Source organism: Carlito syrichta, unplaced genomic scaffold (assembly GCF_000164805.1).
Source record: "Carlito syrichta isolate Samal-C Ts95f unplaced genomic scaffold, Tarsius_syrichta-2.0.1 Scaffold308237, whole genome shotgun sequence".
NCBI lineage: Eukaryota > Metazoa > Chordata > Mammalia > Primates > Tarsiidae > Carlito > Carlito syrichta.
In genome coordinates, this window is record NW_007252333.1 from 527,914 (window position 1) to 542,781 (window position 14,868).

A 14,868-nucleotide genomic window follows, 5' to 3' on the forward strand; every position below is an offset into this window, starting at 1 on the left:
CATGACAAAAACACTTGAGCACCTAAGCATAGAGAGAACATACCTGAAAACAGTAACAGCCATCTATGATAAACCCACAGTCAACATATTGCTCAATGGACAAATTGGATGCATTTCCCCAGAAAACTGGAACAAGACAAGGCTGCCGCCCACTCTCACCCCTCCTGATCAACATAGTGTTGGAAGTCCTAGCTAGAGCAATCAGACAAGAAAAGGAAAATCAGGGTATCCAAATAGGAAAAGAGGTGATCAAGTTATTGCTCACTGCTGACAACCATGATTCCTTTAAAACCACACTGAGATACCACCTAACTCCAGTTAGGATAGCGATCATCACACTCAAAAAAAAAAAAAAAAAAATTAAAACCGGAAAAGTTAAAAGAAAATTAAAACTGCAAAATTTAAAAAAATTAAACTGCAAATTGAAAAAAATTAAAACTGCAATTTAAAACCACACTAAGATACCACCTAATTCCAGGTTGGTCATCATTAAAAACTCAAAATTTTAAAAAATGTGTTGGAGAGGATCCAGGGAAAAGGGAAGGCTTCTACACTGTTGGTGGGAGTGTAAACCAGTACAACCTCCTGGAAAACAGTGTGGTGATTCCTAACTCAAAATTTTAAAAAATGTGTTGGAGAGGATCCAGGGAAAAGGGAAGGCTTCTACACTGTTGGTGGGAGTGTAAACCAGTACAACCTCCTGGAAAACAGTGTGGTGATTCCTAAAAGATCCAAAAATCAACCTTCCATACAACCCAGCAATCCCTCTTCTGGAAATATACCCAGAGGAACTCAAATCACTCTTTGAGAAAGCTTCCTAGACATGCATTTTTATTGCAGCATTATTCACAACAGCAAAAACATGGAACCAGTCATATTGTCCAATGAAAGTGGATTCGATTTAAAAAATGTAGTACATATATATGATGGAATATTACACAGCCATACAGAAGGACAAAATTATGAAATCTGCAGCAATTTGGATGAATTTAGAGTATAACACCAAGTGATCTATCACAGAACAAAAAACTGAGTATCACATTTTCTCATTCATAAGCGGGCCCTGAACAATTATCACAATACTAACAAAAAGGGATTGGCAGGAGTGGGAAACTGCCAGGAGAGGGAGGGGGAGCACATTTCCTCATTAAGGGTATCTGATCTCAAATCAGGTAAAGTGGGAACCATAGTGAAGCCCAAACTTTACCTGTACAAGGACCATTTGTATATCTAACCCTGAATTGAATACATCTTTAAAATAAATAAACAAATGAACAAATAAATAAATAGGCATGCCAATTAGACATGTATTACATAGCCAGGTGTGGTAGCTCACACCTGTAATCCCAGCATTTTGGAGGGTGGAGGCAAGAGGATTGACTGAGCCCACAGGTTCAAGACCAGCCTGGGCAACATGGTAAGATCTCATCTCTACAATAAACCCAAAAATTAGCCAGGCTTGGTGGCACATGCCTGTAATTCCAGCTACTTGGAAGGCTGAAGAGGAAGGATCACCTGATTCCAGCAGGTTGAGATTGTGGTGACTGTGAGTGTGTCACTGTACTCCAACCAGGGCAACAGAGTAAGACCCTAAATCAAAAAAAAAAAAAAATTACAATAGCCTCCATGAACTATAATAAGAAATTAAGTTAGTATGGCAAGGGAGTAACAATTGGCATGCCCGAGAAGGGATACATTGAAGCATTGTTATAAATGTAGATTCAAAAAGTTCAGGAAAACTGAATTCCAGATGTGAGAACAATGGGAAGAGAGGAGATATAGGTGCAAATGACTAAATAATGTCATCAGTAAAAACAAATTAAGAAACGCAAGAGCATACACAGGTTTGGAGTGAGTCAGTTTCAATCTGGATATGTTGAGTTTGCTCTTCTAATACAACATGCAGGGAGAAAATAAAGGTCAGCCTGGGTTTCAGGAAAGAGGTCTTCTGGGTGGTGAATTCTTAAGAGCAACAATCTTCTGAACTATTCCACCTCAAATGATCGCAGATGGAATTTTCTTGGATTCCAATATCTGTTCTTCTAATGCAGTCCAAGAAATACATGTACATATGTGCAACAAATATAGTTGATTATGTATGTTTTATATAGAAGGAGGGGATTTTATTTTTTTAATTGTGTATTTATTTTCACATGTTTAAACTTCAGTCACCTTCAAAGTACTCTCCGTTTGATGCAATACGCCCATTGAGACACTTTTTCCTCTGCTCAAAATGGTTTTTGAACTCGCCTAATTTGATGGCTTTTAGTGCCTCTGCCATTTTTTGTTTCACCTCTTTCACATAGTCAAAACATTTCCCATTGAGGATGGTTTCCAGGAGGGAAACAAAAAAGGGTGCTAGGAGCAAGATCGTGCATAGGCAGGGTGGGGCACAGGGGACATGTCATTTTTGGTCAAAACCTGCTGAATTCTCAGTGCAAATGTGAGCGGGTGTGTTCAGAAATCACCCATCTGAAATGGGCTAACACACGGAAAGAATGTCTAAAAACTAAATTTACTCGTCTTTTGCCCACTTTTTAATGCGGCTGTTTGTTATTTTCTTTTCGGCACATTTGAGTTCCTTGCAGATCCTAGATGTTAGGCCTTTGTCAGATCTATCACAGAAGCAAAGAACAGAGTACCATATGTTCTCACTCATAAGCAGACCTTGAATAAGAATGGGATTGGCAGTAGCGGAGAACTGCCAGGGGAGGGAGGGTCACACTGCATCAACAAGGGTACCTGCATAATGAACATTTGTATAACCATGAATTGTACCCCACATCTTCAAAATAAATAAATAAGTAAACAAATAAATAAATACATAAATAAATGTACTGAAGCCAAAAACACCCTTTCACAACAATGCTAGCTGGTACACTGATGGAGATGGATTCCTAAAACTTTTCCCTGGCAGAGTGATCCTGGTCCTACACGGATGTGCTCCAAAAGCTAATTCCAGGTTTTGGGGGGGGGTCTCCCATCATATATATGAAAAATGAGTATCCCTGTCCTGTAGGTGTTCTTCCTTCCACTGTCCTACCTTCAACAACTTTTCTTCCTAGAATCATTCTTTCTAGGATACAACATATCACTGGGACCCACACTCCCCTTTTTCCTACCCTGTATTTTCTGAGGGGTTGTAGTCTCCAACTCAAACACTCTTGATGTGCAATGAGAGGAACTAATATTCAGGTTACATAGAAGATGGAGTGGTACCTATTTCCCACTTTGGTGTAAAGCAAAGACCATAGAAACAGCAACCTTGGAGTAAGGAGGGGAAAGCACATCAACCTACTTTGTTTCACAACCACAGTTTGCTGCACCTACAGGTGACAAAAACTGCAAATCAAATGCCATTGGCAAGTCCAGTTCACACATTATGAAAACTTCATTTGAATTCAAGGTTTTGTTTCGTTTTCAATTTCATAACAAAATTAAATAGTTTTCTATCCTGTATTGAACTATAATCATCCCCTGTTTACTTTTAGTTTTCAGTAAAATATGATTTATACAACAGACATGGGTTGACAGTGTCTTAACAAGCAAAAAAAGAAGACAGTGGCCACGCACAGGGTGGAGCAATGTGGAAAGAAGATCTTAGTTCCAGAAAGTGCGTGAATATTAAGAGAGCAGTCAGAGCAGGAATTCAGAGTAAGAGACAAACACGGGAAAATGAGCTCCCAAGACAGGGGACTGGACTCCCCACAGTACTTGAAATAAGAGCTGTACACAGCCGGGCTCGGTGGCTCAACCTGTAATCCCACGCTTTGGGAGACTGAGGTGAGTGGATTGCCTGAGCCTGCAGGTTCGAGACCCCGCCCGGGCAACTTGGTGAGACCTCATCTCTACAATAAATAAAAAAATCAGCCAGGCGTGGTAGCGCACGCCTGTAGTTCCAGCTACTTGGAAGGCTGAGGCAGAAGGATCGCTAGAGCCCAGCAGGTTGAGGCTGCGGTGGCCGGGAGCGGCCACTGCACTCCACTCTGGGCAATGGAGTGAGACTCCAACTCAAAAAAAAAAAAAAAAAAAATCAAGTACCCCACATCTTTAAAAAAAAATAAAAAATAAAAAATAAAAGAGCTGTACCCATCTTACCAGATGTTAAAAAGATGAGACCAGAAGGTGTAATCTGTATTCCTAGCATTTGACATTATTTCTAGGACATAATAGATCCTCTATCAGCTTGGAATAAATAAACAAAAAAGTAAAAATAAAAATGTGTTAAAAAAAATTAAAAACTTGGAGGAAAAAATACTGAAAAAGATAATGGAAAAATGAAATTTTTGAAAGAGTTCCAGTTGTTAGAAGGGTGTAATAAGAAAAAAAACTGATAAGAATCACGGGGTACTTACAGAGATAAATGATCACCAGAGACCAAATAAAGATTGGTTTTAAAAATTTAAGTCTTTCAGAGCAAAGACTGATGTTCATTCTTGCTTCATTCTTCATTCTAGTGAAAATTTGATTAAAATTTCCACTATGTTAGAGATGACAAAAAAGTGAAATACTCCCTTATGGTGTCATGTTATATCTGCATTCAAAGCCTCTTCAGTCTGAAGCCCTTAGAGTTTATATTAATAATGTTTCTACTCCCAAATTTGAAAATATACTTGAGCTTATTTTTTTTAAAACAACAACAACAAAAATGAGATCTGGAAAATAATTTCAGAGTAGCAATTAGACAGCATTTAATTTTCTCTCCTATATGTTTAATATTCTGCTACCTTTAAAATACAAAACGTCTTATTTTGCTCTCAGAAAAACATAAAGGAAAAAGTCTCGACACTTCAATAAAAATGTGGAAATGTCAATCAAATAAAACTTTTCACACATCTTCACAGCGATATGGAAATCAGAAAAGATATATAACCTTGCTCAAAGCAACTGACAGATTATGCAACATCTTGCAAAGTGTCTGCATCAACATGCAATAAACATTTTTCCCTTTCATTAACATTGTCTCCCAACATTGCTGCCATCATGTTTCTCCTCAGATCTAACGTCCTCTTCTTTAGAGTGCCTGAATCCTTCAAAAACCTACCTGTATAGAACTACAGAAGACAACTAAGCATATAATAAATAACCTTATTTTTTCTCTTATTATTTATAATTTAGAGGAGATTTTTCAAACCACTTATGTTCAAAGAGATTAAAATACCTTAAAAATAATTTACTACTTATATTCTTAATAATTAATACATATTTAGAGTGATTATTTCAATTCAACTCACAAACATTATTGAAATGAGGCTTGTTTGGCATGATACCAAAAAAAGATTATTTAAAAAATGACCCTAGAGCTAAGTTTACCAAAAGTACCAACAAAAGAAGCTTTTCATTTATTCCTTTTTACCTAATCTTAACTAAAAGCTTGAGTTGAAGCTTATTACAATATCAAGGAAGTATTAAATAATAGTGCAGCACAAATCAGACAATAATTGGGAATTCAAACAAATTCTTTTTATGCAAAGGCTCAGAAACAATAAGATCAAGAAGTAAGAAAAGCAGGAAATCTTCATTTTCCTTTACAAAGAATTAATAAGATTACCAGCAGAGCAGCTCTGTGCTTTTATGCAAAGGGTTAGGTTCTAAGGAATTTTTTTTAAAAAGGAAAATACCCAACAAATAGGAGTTGTGGCAACCTGAGAACTCACATGACTCTGAGGTTTTATTGCTAAGCAGTACTTTTGTGTGAAGATATTATGATATTAATATCACTCGATTACCAAAAATAAAAACTTTAAGCCTTCTTAACAAGTTTTAACTATTGTTGTGAACCTAAACACTGTTAACTATTTCACTATCAAAGAATATTTATGCAATATAGTTTATATTTGGTCCACCTTAATTTGAATTACAGATAGCCACTTTACCTTGAAACTCATCACAAGTTGTCGATCTAATTAAACATCTCAAAAAGTGAGAAAACAAAGGGAGTCTGATAAAAGAATTAGAATAAAGAGAAGGAAAGCATATTTCTGACTTGGCCAGGTTAACTGAAATCATTGACAAACAAAGTTGTGATGATCTAATTTTGGGTATAGAAGAAACACAAATTTTGGAAATATGTTTGTGTCAACACAAGATAGCAGAAGATAGGCATATCTAGGATAAAGACCCTGAGAACATTCGTTTTCAGAAAGTGAATAAAAGGCAAGCAAACAAAAAAGACGAGAAAAGAAGAAGGATATTAAGACAGGTAGAGGTGTGTCTTCCAGAAATTACATGAAGCCCCTTGAAGGAAAAGATGTTCAATTAGACATAAAGTCAGAGTCTAAGTTTCATAAAGAAATTTTTATCTGATAACAATGGAAGCCAGACAGGTAAAAATTCCAGGATTTAAGAAGAAAAAAAGGACCTAATGAATGATCAGTAGATGGACTATTATTGATTGCTTCAGGCCAAGATTAAGTAACTAGGACTGGGTTTCCCTTCATACTTAATACAACAAAAGAGTGAACAAAACATATGATAGAGTGGTTTCCAAGGCAAAGGGCGGCATGCAATGAAAGACAAAGATCCCTGAGAGATCGAACAAAAGGCAGTGAGTCTTTAATGGCCCAGTTATCAGCCTGAAGGAATTTCCAGGCAGTGGCACAAGTAAGAAAAACCCAGGCAGAGTCTGCTGAACTCCTTGATTGAAGAAACTGAACTGAAAGTTCAGAGACCAAGATAGCAGAAGTTAAAAGGACAGAGTACCAGAGAGAACAGAATTACACAAGGACAGAAGTCTGGAGATCCCCAGAGAGTCTGCCTTGCGTGTTCAGCAGAGCATTGATACACAAATGCACATGAGGAAACTGCAAGAAAGAACCACCTGAAAGGATTAAAAGGAATAGCACCAGCTGCTCACACAGAGCTAGAAATAGCAGTGCCTTTTTCCACCAGGCGGAATAGAAAGTCTCGTAATGCTTAGAGCACAGGGTAAACCACTGAGAAGTGTTTTGCCTCAGTAGTTAAGATAATTTGACAAAACACTACTCTGGTTCCAGCGAACAAACCTTAAAAGTAATCCTTGAAACAGGTAATTTTTTTCCAAGTAATTAACTAAATCCTGGAACCTACCTCTGCAATATTAAAAACAAAAGGCAAACCTGAAAGAAACGTTCAAAATATCCAGCAGGCAACCAAAAACTACCATGCATGTAAAGAAGCAAGAAAATATACCCTCCCAAGCGAAAGAAATTAATCAATCTAACCCAAGCCAGATCTAAACTAAATATTAGAATTAGCAGTCAACAATAATAGAAGTTATTATAGCTCTATCCCAACTATTCAAAAATTTAATTTGTATTTGCAAAACTTACAGAACTTTGCAACACAAAATGTACTCCAGTCAATATAGTTGTTATTCTGGGGTACAGCATAACAATTCTGATACTACTAAACGAGTATACTGAAATTTAGTGGTTAGTTAAGTGGATGACAGATGATATCAGTCAGGTTTCTCCCTGTTGGAGTAGAAAGGTATAGATCAGCAAGAGAAGGAGGCTAGAGTTATTCGTGTGTTAATGGTGAGATGGAAGATATCAATAAGAACACAGGTTTAACTTAATATAGTCACATAAAAGTATTTATAAGTATGTATATATACGTGGGTTAAGATACACAGATATGAAGGGGAACCCATAAAAACCAAGAACTAACTTTTGGAGGGTGGATCTCTTGCAGTACAGGCTTCCCTCACGAGGGAAGTGTTCTAGGAACCCATCAGCATCTGTGGACCATCTAGCAATGCTGTGAGAGGCTGGGTTCAGCTACAGGGAATTTTTTTTTTTTTTTTGAGATTCTTTCAACGTGTTTGCCCATTTCATGATGGGTGATTTGTTAGTGCACCTGACAACCTGACACACTGCACTGAATGTTCATCAGTTTTTTATCAAAACAGCATGACCCTGGTTCCTCACCCTCCCTATTCACCCAATCTTGCCCCAAGAGACTTTTTGTTTGTTTGTTTCTCCAGATTAAAAATATCCTCAAATGAAAACATTTTGCCAATGTGGAAGAGGTGAAACAAAAAATAGTAGAAGCACTAGAAGGTATCAAAATTGGCAAGCTTAAGAGCTGTTATGAGCAGTGGCAAAAGAGTCTAAGAGCATATTGCATCGAATGGAAAGTACTTCAAAGGTGACTGAAGTTTAAACATGTAAGAATAAATACATAATTTTTTAATAAATAGATTCTGGGAGTTTGGGGGTCTCCCTCATATATTTCTTTTTGCTTTCAGTTAAGAAGGCCTACAAGCAACGACACTCTAGCAACAATGAACACACATGGCTAGCACACAAGAGCATCCCACTCAGCTCTTGTAGTAACATTCACCAATAAAAGAAACCAGGAATCATTGGAGAAATGGCTGTTTCTAGGACTAGGAGAGGAAACAAGATGAGCCTGGAACATATTACAGTGCAAGAAAAAAAGGAATTACTAAAAAAAAAAATTTGATAAACACACTGATTATATATGAGGTATAATGAAACAAAAAAACCACTAGGCAAAAACTAAAAAAAGTCAGAAATTAAAATATAGACTTTAATTTAAAACAATGTATAAATATTAGTTCATTAATTATAACAAATATGAACATAGTGATATAAGATATTAACAACAGGAGAAACTGTACAAGTGGTACATGGGGATTATCTGTACTATAGTCTCAATTTTTCTGCAAAACTAAGATTGTTATAAAAGTTAACATATAACTGTTTTGAAATATGAGTGAGTACATAAACAAAAATAATACTAATATAGTATGTGATTTATAAGTATGCAAAAGTTAAAACATATGAGAACAAACATTTCAGTACACATCTCAGTACAAAGACTGACAGGAGCATGAAGCCCAGGATTGCAAGGCTCTTACAATAAACATAAAGAGTTATACTTGAAGGAAAAAAAATCATTGAAGGTAGATTATAACAAATTAAAATACATGTTATTACGCTAAAATATCAAAATAATTATAGCTAATAAACATGAAAAAGATATAAAATGAAATAAAAATCACTCAATAAAAAAGGAAGGAAAAATTGAACAAAGAAGAAAGAACAGAAAATAATTCACAAAATGATAGATTTAAAGTTAGTCATATAAATCATGACATTAAATATAAATGGTCTAAATTCCACAGTATTTGTAGAAACACTTGAGAGAATGCAACATCCATTGTGGATTTTTAAAAACTTTCTGTGAATTAGGTATAAAGAGAAATTCTCTCAGCCTGATAAAGATTTTCTACAAAAAAAGCTACATCTAACATTATAAATAATAAATTAAAAAACTGAATGTTTTTCACCTAAAATGAGGAACAAAACAAGGGTGTTTGCTCTTACCATACAATGAATTGATGAAAAAAAAGGTGTTTTTGCAGATGACAATTAAAAATAAAAATTTTGAAAAATATCATTTAAAATAGCATCAAAAAGCATAAAATTCTGAGGGATAAATCTTCTTTAAAATGGTCAAGAACCAAATACTGAAAACTACAAAATATTTCTGACAGAAACTAAACAAGACTTACATCATTGGAGAGGTATATCATGTTGATAGATTGGCAAGGGATTTAAATAAACATTTCAACAAAGAAATATATGAATGATAAATAAACATACAAATAGATGGTCAATGTTATTATTTATTAGGAAAATGCATATTGAGACCACAATTTGATATCACTCTACACGTTTCAAAATAGTTCAAATTAAGAAAATTGATCATGCTGAGTGTTGGTGAAAAGGTGGAGGAAGTGAAACTTTCATACATGTGTGGTGAAAATGCAAAACAGTTTAAAAAAAAAAAAACCTTGGAAAGCGTTTGAAAGTTTCTTAAAAAGTTAAACATTCACCAACCTTATGATCTAGCTACTCCACATCTAAATATTTACCCAAGAAAAATGAAAGCATATTATGTCTTCCATAGGAATATTTACAATCGTTTTATTTGTAAGAATTCAAGGCTTAAAATAACCCAAATGTCCAAAAACAAGTGAATGAATAAACATATCTTATATATGCATAAAATGGAACTGTATTTGACAATAAAATGGAAGAAATGCTTGAAACACAATACAATATGATGAATCTCAAAATAATCATGATGTGTGAAACAAGCAAGAAAGGGTACATGTTTCATGCTTTCATTTTCCTGAAATTCTAGAAAATGCAAACTAATCTATAGTGTTCTAAGGAAGATCACTGATGGTCTTGGAATAGAAGGAGGGGATTGGGTGGGGGCAGGAGAAGGAATTCCCAAGAGGCATGAAGAAATTTGGAAGAGGGGGCAAATGTGTTCAATGTCTTGACTGCGGTTATGGTTGAATGAATGTATAACAATGTTGAAATATATCAAATTATGTAAATTCAATATGTGCAGCTTTTGTTTGTCAACTATATTTCAATGAAGGATTAAAAACATGACTAATCACAAAGGAAACAAACAAACAAAAACCCAAAGAAATTAAAGTTAAATCCGCAAAATCTCAGAAACTAGAGCCTCAAAGTTTGGGAACCAATGATGTGTCTATTCATTTAAGAGAGAAAATACAAAAGGCAATTTAATCTTCTAATTAATGCTAAACTAATTAAACAACATGAAACCCAGTATGTATTATTCCCTGTTAATGAAGTATAATTTGTTCCATGGAATTCCTATCCACTAGAAAGAATATATTCATACATTTCTATGAACTTCATGTATATTGTGTAGCAGAAATTTAAAAAGGCGAATGTCCTACAGAAGGAAGAGGCAAATTAACCCAAGGAAATCGTATATAGACAAGATTCTTCCTCCACTTCCCACTCACTTGGTTCATACTTTCTTGCTGAATTTCTAATACCAAGAAAGAGGTAACAAGAACACAGATGGAATGTTCTGGGATATTCTTCAAGAATATCATATATCATGAAATATCCAGCAACTAGGAATTTGATGTCCAAAACCAAAACAAGTCATGCTGTGTGTCCAGGAATTCAAAATAATTATGAGTAATATTTTAAGACTATAATGTAAAAATTGTACAATACAAACTGCCTGGAAAATACTAAATATTTGGAAAATAATCTATATACTTCTAAGTAACATGTGAGTCAGAAAAGACATCTCAAAAGAATTTAAAACTATTTTGACATAAATGACAATGAAAATACAATTTACTGATATTTGTGGGATGTAGAAAAGGAATGCTTAGAGGGAAATTTCTAGCTTGAAACTAATATATTGAAAAATTAAGGCCGGGCTCGGTGGCTCAGTCTATAATCCCAGCACTTTGGGAGGCTGAAGTGAGTGGATTACCTGAGCCCACGGGTTTGAGACCCACCCGGGCAACTTGGCGAGACCTCGTCACCACAATAAAAAATAAAAATAAATTAGTCGGGCGTGGTGGCGCAGGCCTGTAGTTCTGATTACTTGGGAGGCTGAGGCGGGAGGATCACCGGAGCCCAGGAGGTCTAGGCTGTGGTGGCCGGAAGCGGCCACTGCACTCCAGTCTGGGCAACAGAGTGAGACTCCAACTCAAAAAAAAAAAAAAAGGAAAAGAAAGATCTAAAATAAATAATCTAAGCTGCAGCTGCCTTAAGACACTGAAGACAGATGAGAAAATTAAACCTAAAGCAAGAATTTAGGAGATAATAATACAAGTTAAAATTAAGAAATTGAAAACAGAAAAACAGTAGAGTAAATCAATTTAACTAAAAGCTGGTTCTTTGGGGGAACAAATAGATAAAATTAACAAATCTTTAGCCAATCTGACCAGGAATAAAAGAAAGAAAAGACACAAATTATCAACTTCAGAAATAAAAGAAGGTCATTACTACTGATCCCATGGATATCAAAAGGATAATAAAGATACTATGAAGAACTCTATGCTCACACTTTGATAACTTAAATGAATGAACCAATTCCACAAAAGGCACAAATTACCAAAATTCATACACAGAAATTTAGATAATCTTAATATTCACCATATTCATTAGAGAAATTGAATCCATAATTTAAAACATTCCAAAAGCAAAGAAAGAAGAAATGAAAGTTTAGCACGGAATGATGATACCTGCTAGGAACCAAATGTGAAAACAGAATGCACAGTCATACTTTATTTAATTAATTAATTAACTGAATACATGTGTAAGCATCTTCAACAAGATTTGGGGGGGGAAGACTAAATTTAGTTGGATCCAAACTATAACAGCTATAACTTTGGTCTTATTGCCACAATGGATTACAGGCAAACTAAGCCTCACATTCTTCCAGATGGCTTTCCAGGGCTCCTGTTCCCAAGCTGGCTGTAAAATACCCATATGCTATTTAGTTATTCCACAACCTCATCAAAGAGAGGCCTGAGATATTGTTCAAATTTTCAGTTTCCTAATTTTCATGCTGTTAATCTATTTCAATATATTATGCTGAATAATTTATCTTGGTCCAGGGAGTTTATATACTTTAATTATTTATGGGGTCTTAAACAGGCAATAGAATATTTTCTGCTGTATATGCTCTACCTAAATTACCTGTTTTGCAGATATTTATAGGTGATTCTTGTCTACAAATTTAAACATAGCCTCTTCCAGATATCTATTACCCAAGTAATTATATATCATCAAAAACAGTTTTCTCTAAAACTGCAAATATAAACTTTTTCATTTGTTAATAAGATATAAGTGTGAAACTCTATGAAAAAAACAGTGTCCTAGAAAATAGCTTACATTCACACTAGCTCATATAGAATCTACAGCTAGATTGTGGTTTCATAGGTTTCAGTTTGGGAGTCTGGGGAGAGCAAATGCTTTCAAAAGTAAAAGTAAAAGTAATATATTACTAAAGAATCAAGATCATTACATACAATTCTTCATATTTTGCTAATCTAGGCCTTTCCAAATTTGACTTGAAAATGTGTCTTTTAATTTTCACCATGAGCATATTTAAAAGACTTTTTTAAAAAATCTGCATGGCAAACCTAATCCCTTGCCAACTTTAGAAAAGAAAATCTCTCTTACAGAATACAGTATACAAACCATACCAGAGTTAAGACATTGTCAACCTGTGATTTCTCTACTCATTCTGATCTTCATGCCTCCTATAGATGACTGGAATATCCAAGACTTAATCTCCAAAATAAAAGGTTACTAAAAAATATTTAAGTGGCAATATTGCTATCATAATTTAAAGCTGGAATACTGGGTAACAGAGAACAAGGATAGTCACCATTCAATTATTAAGAGTATAAAACAGGACATAAAGACATCATTTGCAATCCCCATTAGCACCCCAAATACTCAGGGGAAATAAATTTATTTTGGTCTATGCAGTCCTTATATACTGATCATTTTCCTATCAATCATTTCAGTGTCAAACAAGCAGAACTTCCAGCTTAAATAACAAACAGTAAAGGTCACAGGATCACTTCTCACCTATTCCTCCAATGCAGCACTAAGTGACAAAAACAAGAAAATCTCCTTTTCTTCATTGTCTCCTACTGTGCTCGAGTTAATGGCTATTTTGGGCCCTAAGTATTTCGATTCATTGGAGAGGTGACCCTTACCATTATTCTTTATGTATAAAATGAACTGTAAATTCTAGAGAAAAAAATCACATTTCTTAGAGATTTCCTCATATAAATATCTCATTTAAGTGAAAAGAACTGTAACAAACAAAAAACCCCACTAGTTCAGAGAAATACACCAACTTTCTTCACTAATCTATACGATTGAAAACGAATTTAGATGCATGCAAATATAAGTTTCAAAAATCTAATAACATGCATATATAAAATAAGAATATAATGGAATGACCTAACATGGTCACATTTTTCTTAGATGCAAAGGTATTTCAAATTTACCCTTTATAACGAAATGAAAGGCAAAAATATAATATTAGAGTTTGTGCAAGGAGAGTGAAAAAGATAAATGTGTATAAGTTATAAATATATATTTAAAGGATAAAAATACATATATGAATTATAAAGATATGCATCTATACCTTCAGTTCTCCAATCCTCTAACTCAAAAGGCTCAGAGAAAAAAGTTCAATTTTAATTCAAACTGAAAAAAAATAAAATCTTTTCATCAGATATCAATGACTATAAAGAACATTTATGCATCAGTCAGATTACTAGAGGTGAGTTTAAAGACACTTATTTTTTCACTGTCCTCAATATCAATTTGAAGTTATTTCAAAATTTATAATACATTATATCTTGATGGAGCAATAAATAATATGCAAGTACCATATGAATTTTTCTGTCAAGAAATAAAATTTATATTAATACAAATAATCACATTTATTATGATGGATGTTTATAATTGTTCTGTTAGCCTAACTTGTAATTGAAATAGTGTGAAGATTAATTCAAGGCAGAATTCATAGATTTTCGTTTTTAAATTTTCCTACCCAAAACATAGTTTTGTATCTATGTCTCATGTATAACTTCAATAGATTTCTTTTATGCCTAAAGATTTAAGTTCATTTAGAAACTTTTATGTAAGCATCTCACACGTACAGAAAAGTGCACACATTGCAAAAGTAAAGCCTGGTGAATTCTCACAAAAAAAGCATATGTCCACCAAGAAGACCGTCTCATTGCCAGAAGACTGCCAGAAGACTCTTTCAGACGCCTTGGGGTCATTGCCTTCCATCATGGGCAACCATTCCTGACTTTTAACAAAATAGTGTTGCCTACTTTTGAACTTTAAAGAAACTGAATCACACGCTATAACTCTTTTGAATCTGTTTTTACTCAACATTATGCTTGTGAGATCCACCCCTGTACTTATGGGTCGCTTATTCTCACTGCTGAATAGTGTCCCCATTATGCAAGTATAGCACAATTTACTAATCAAATCTGCTGTTGTGAACATCTATGTGCTTTCTGGT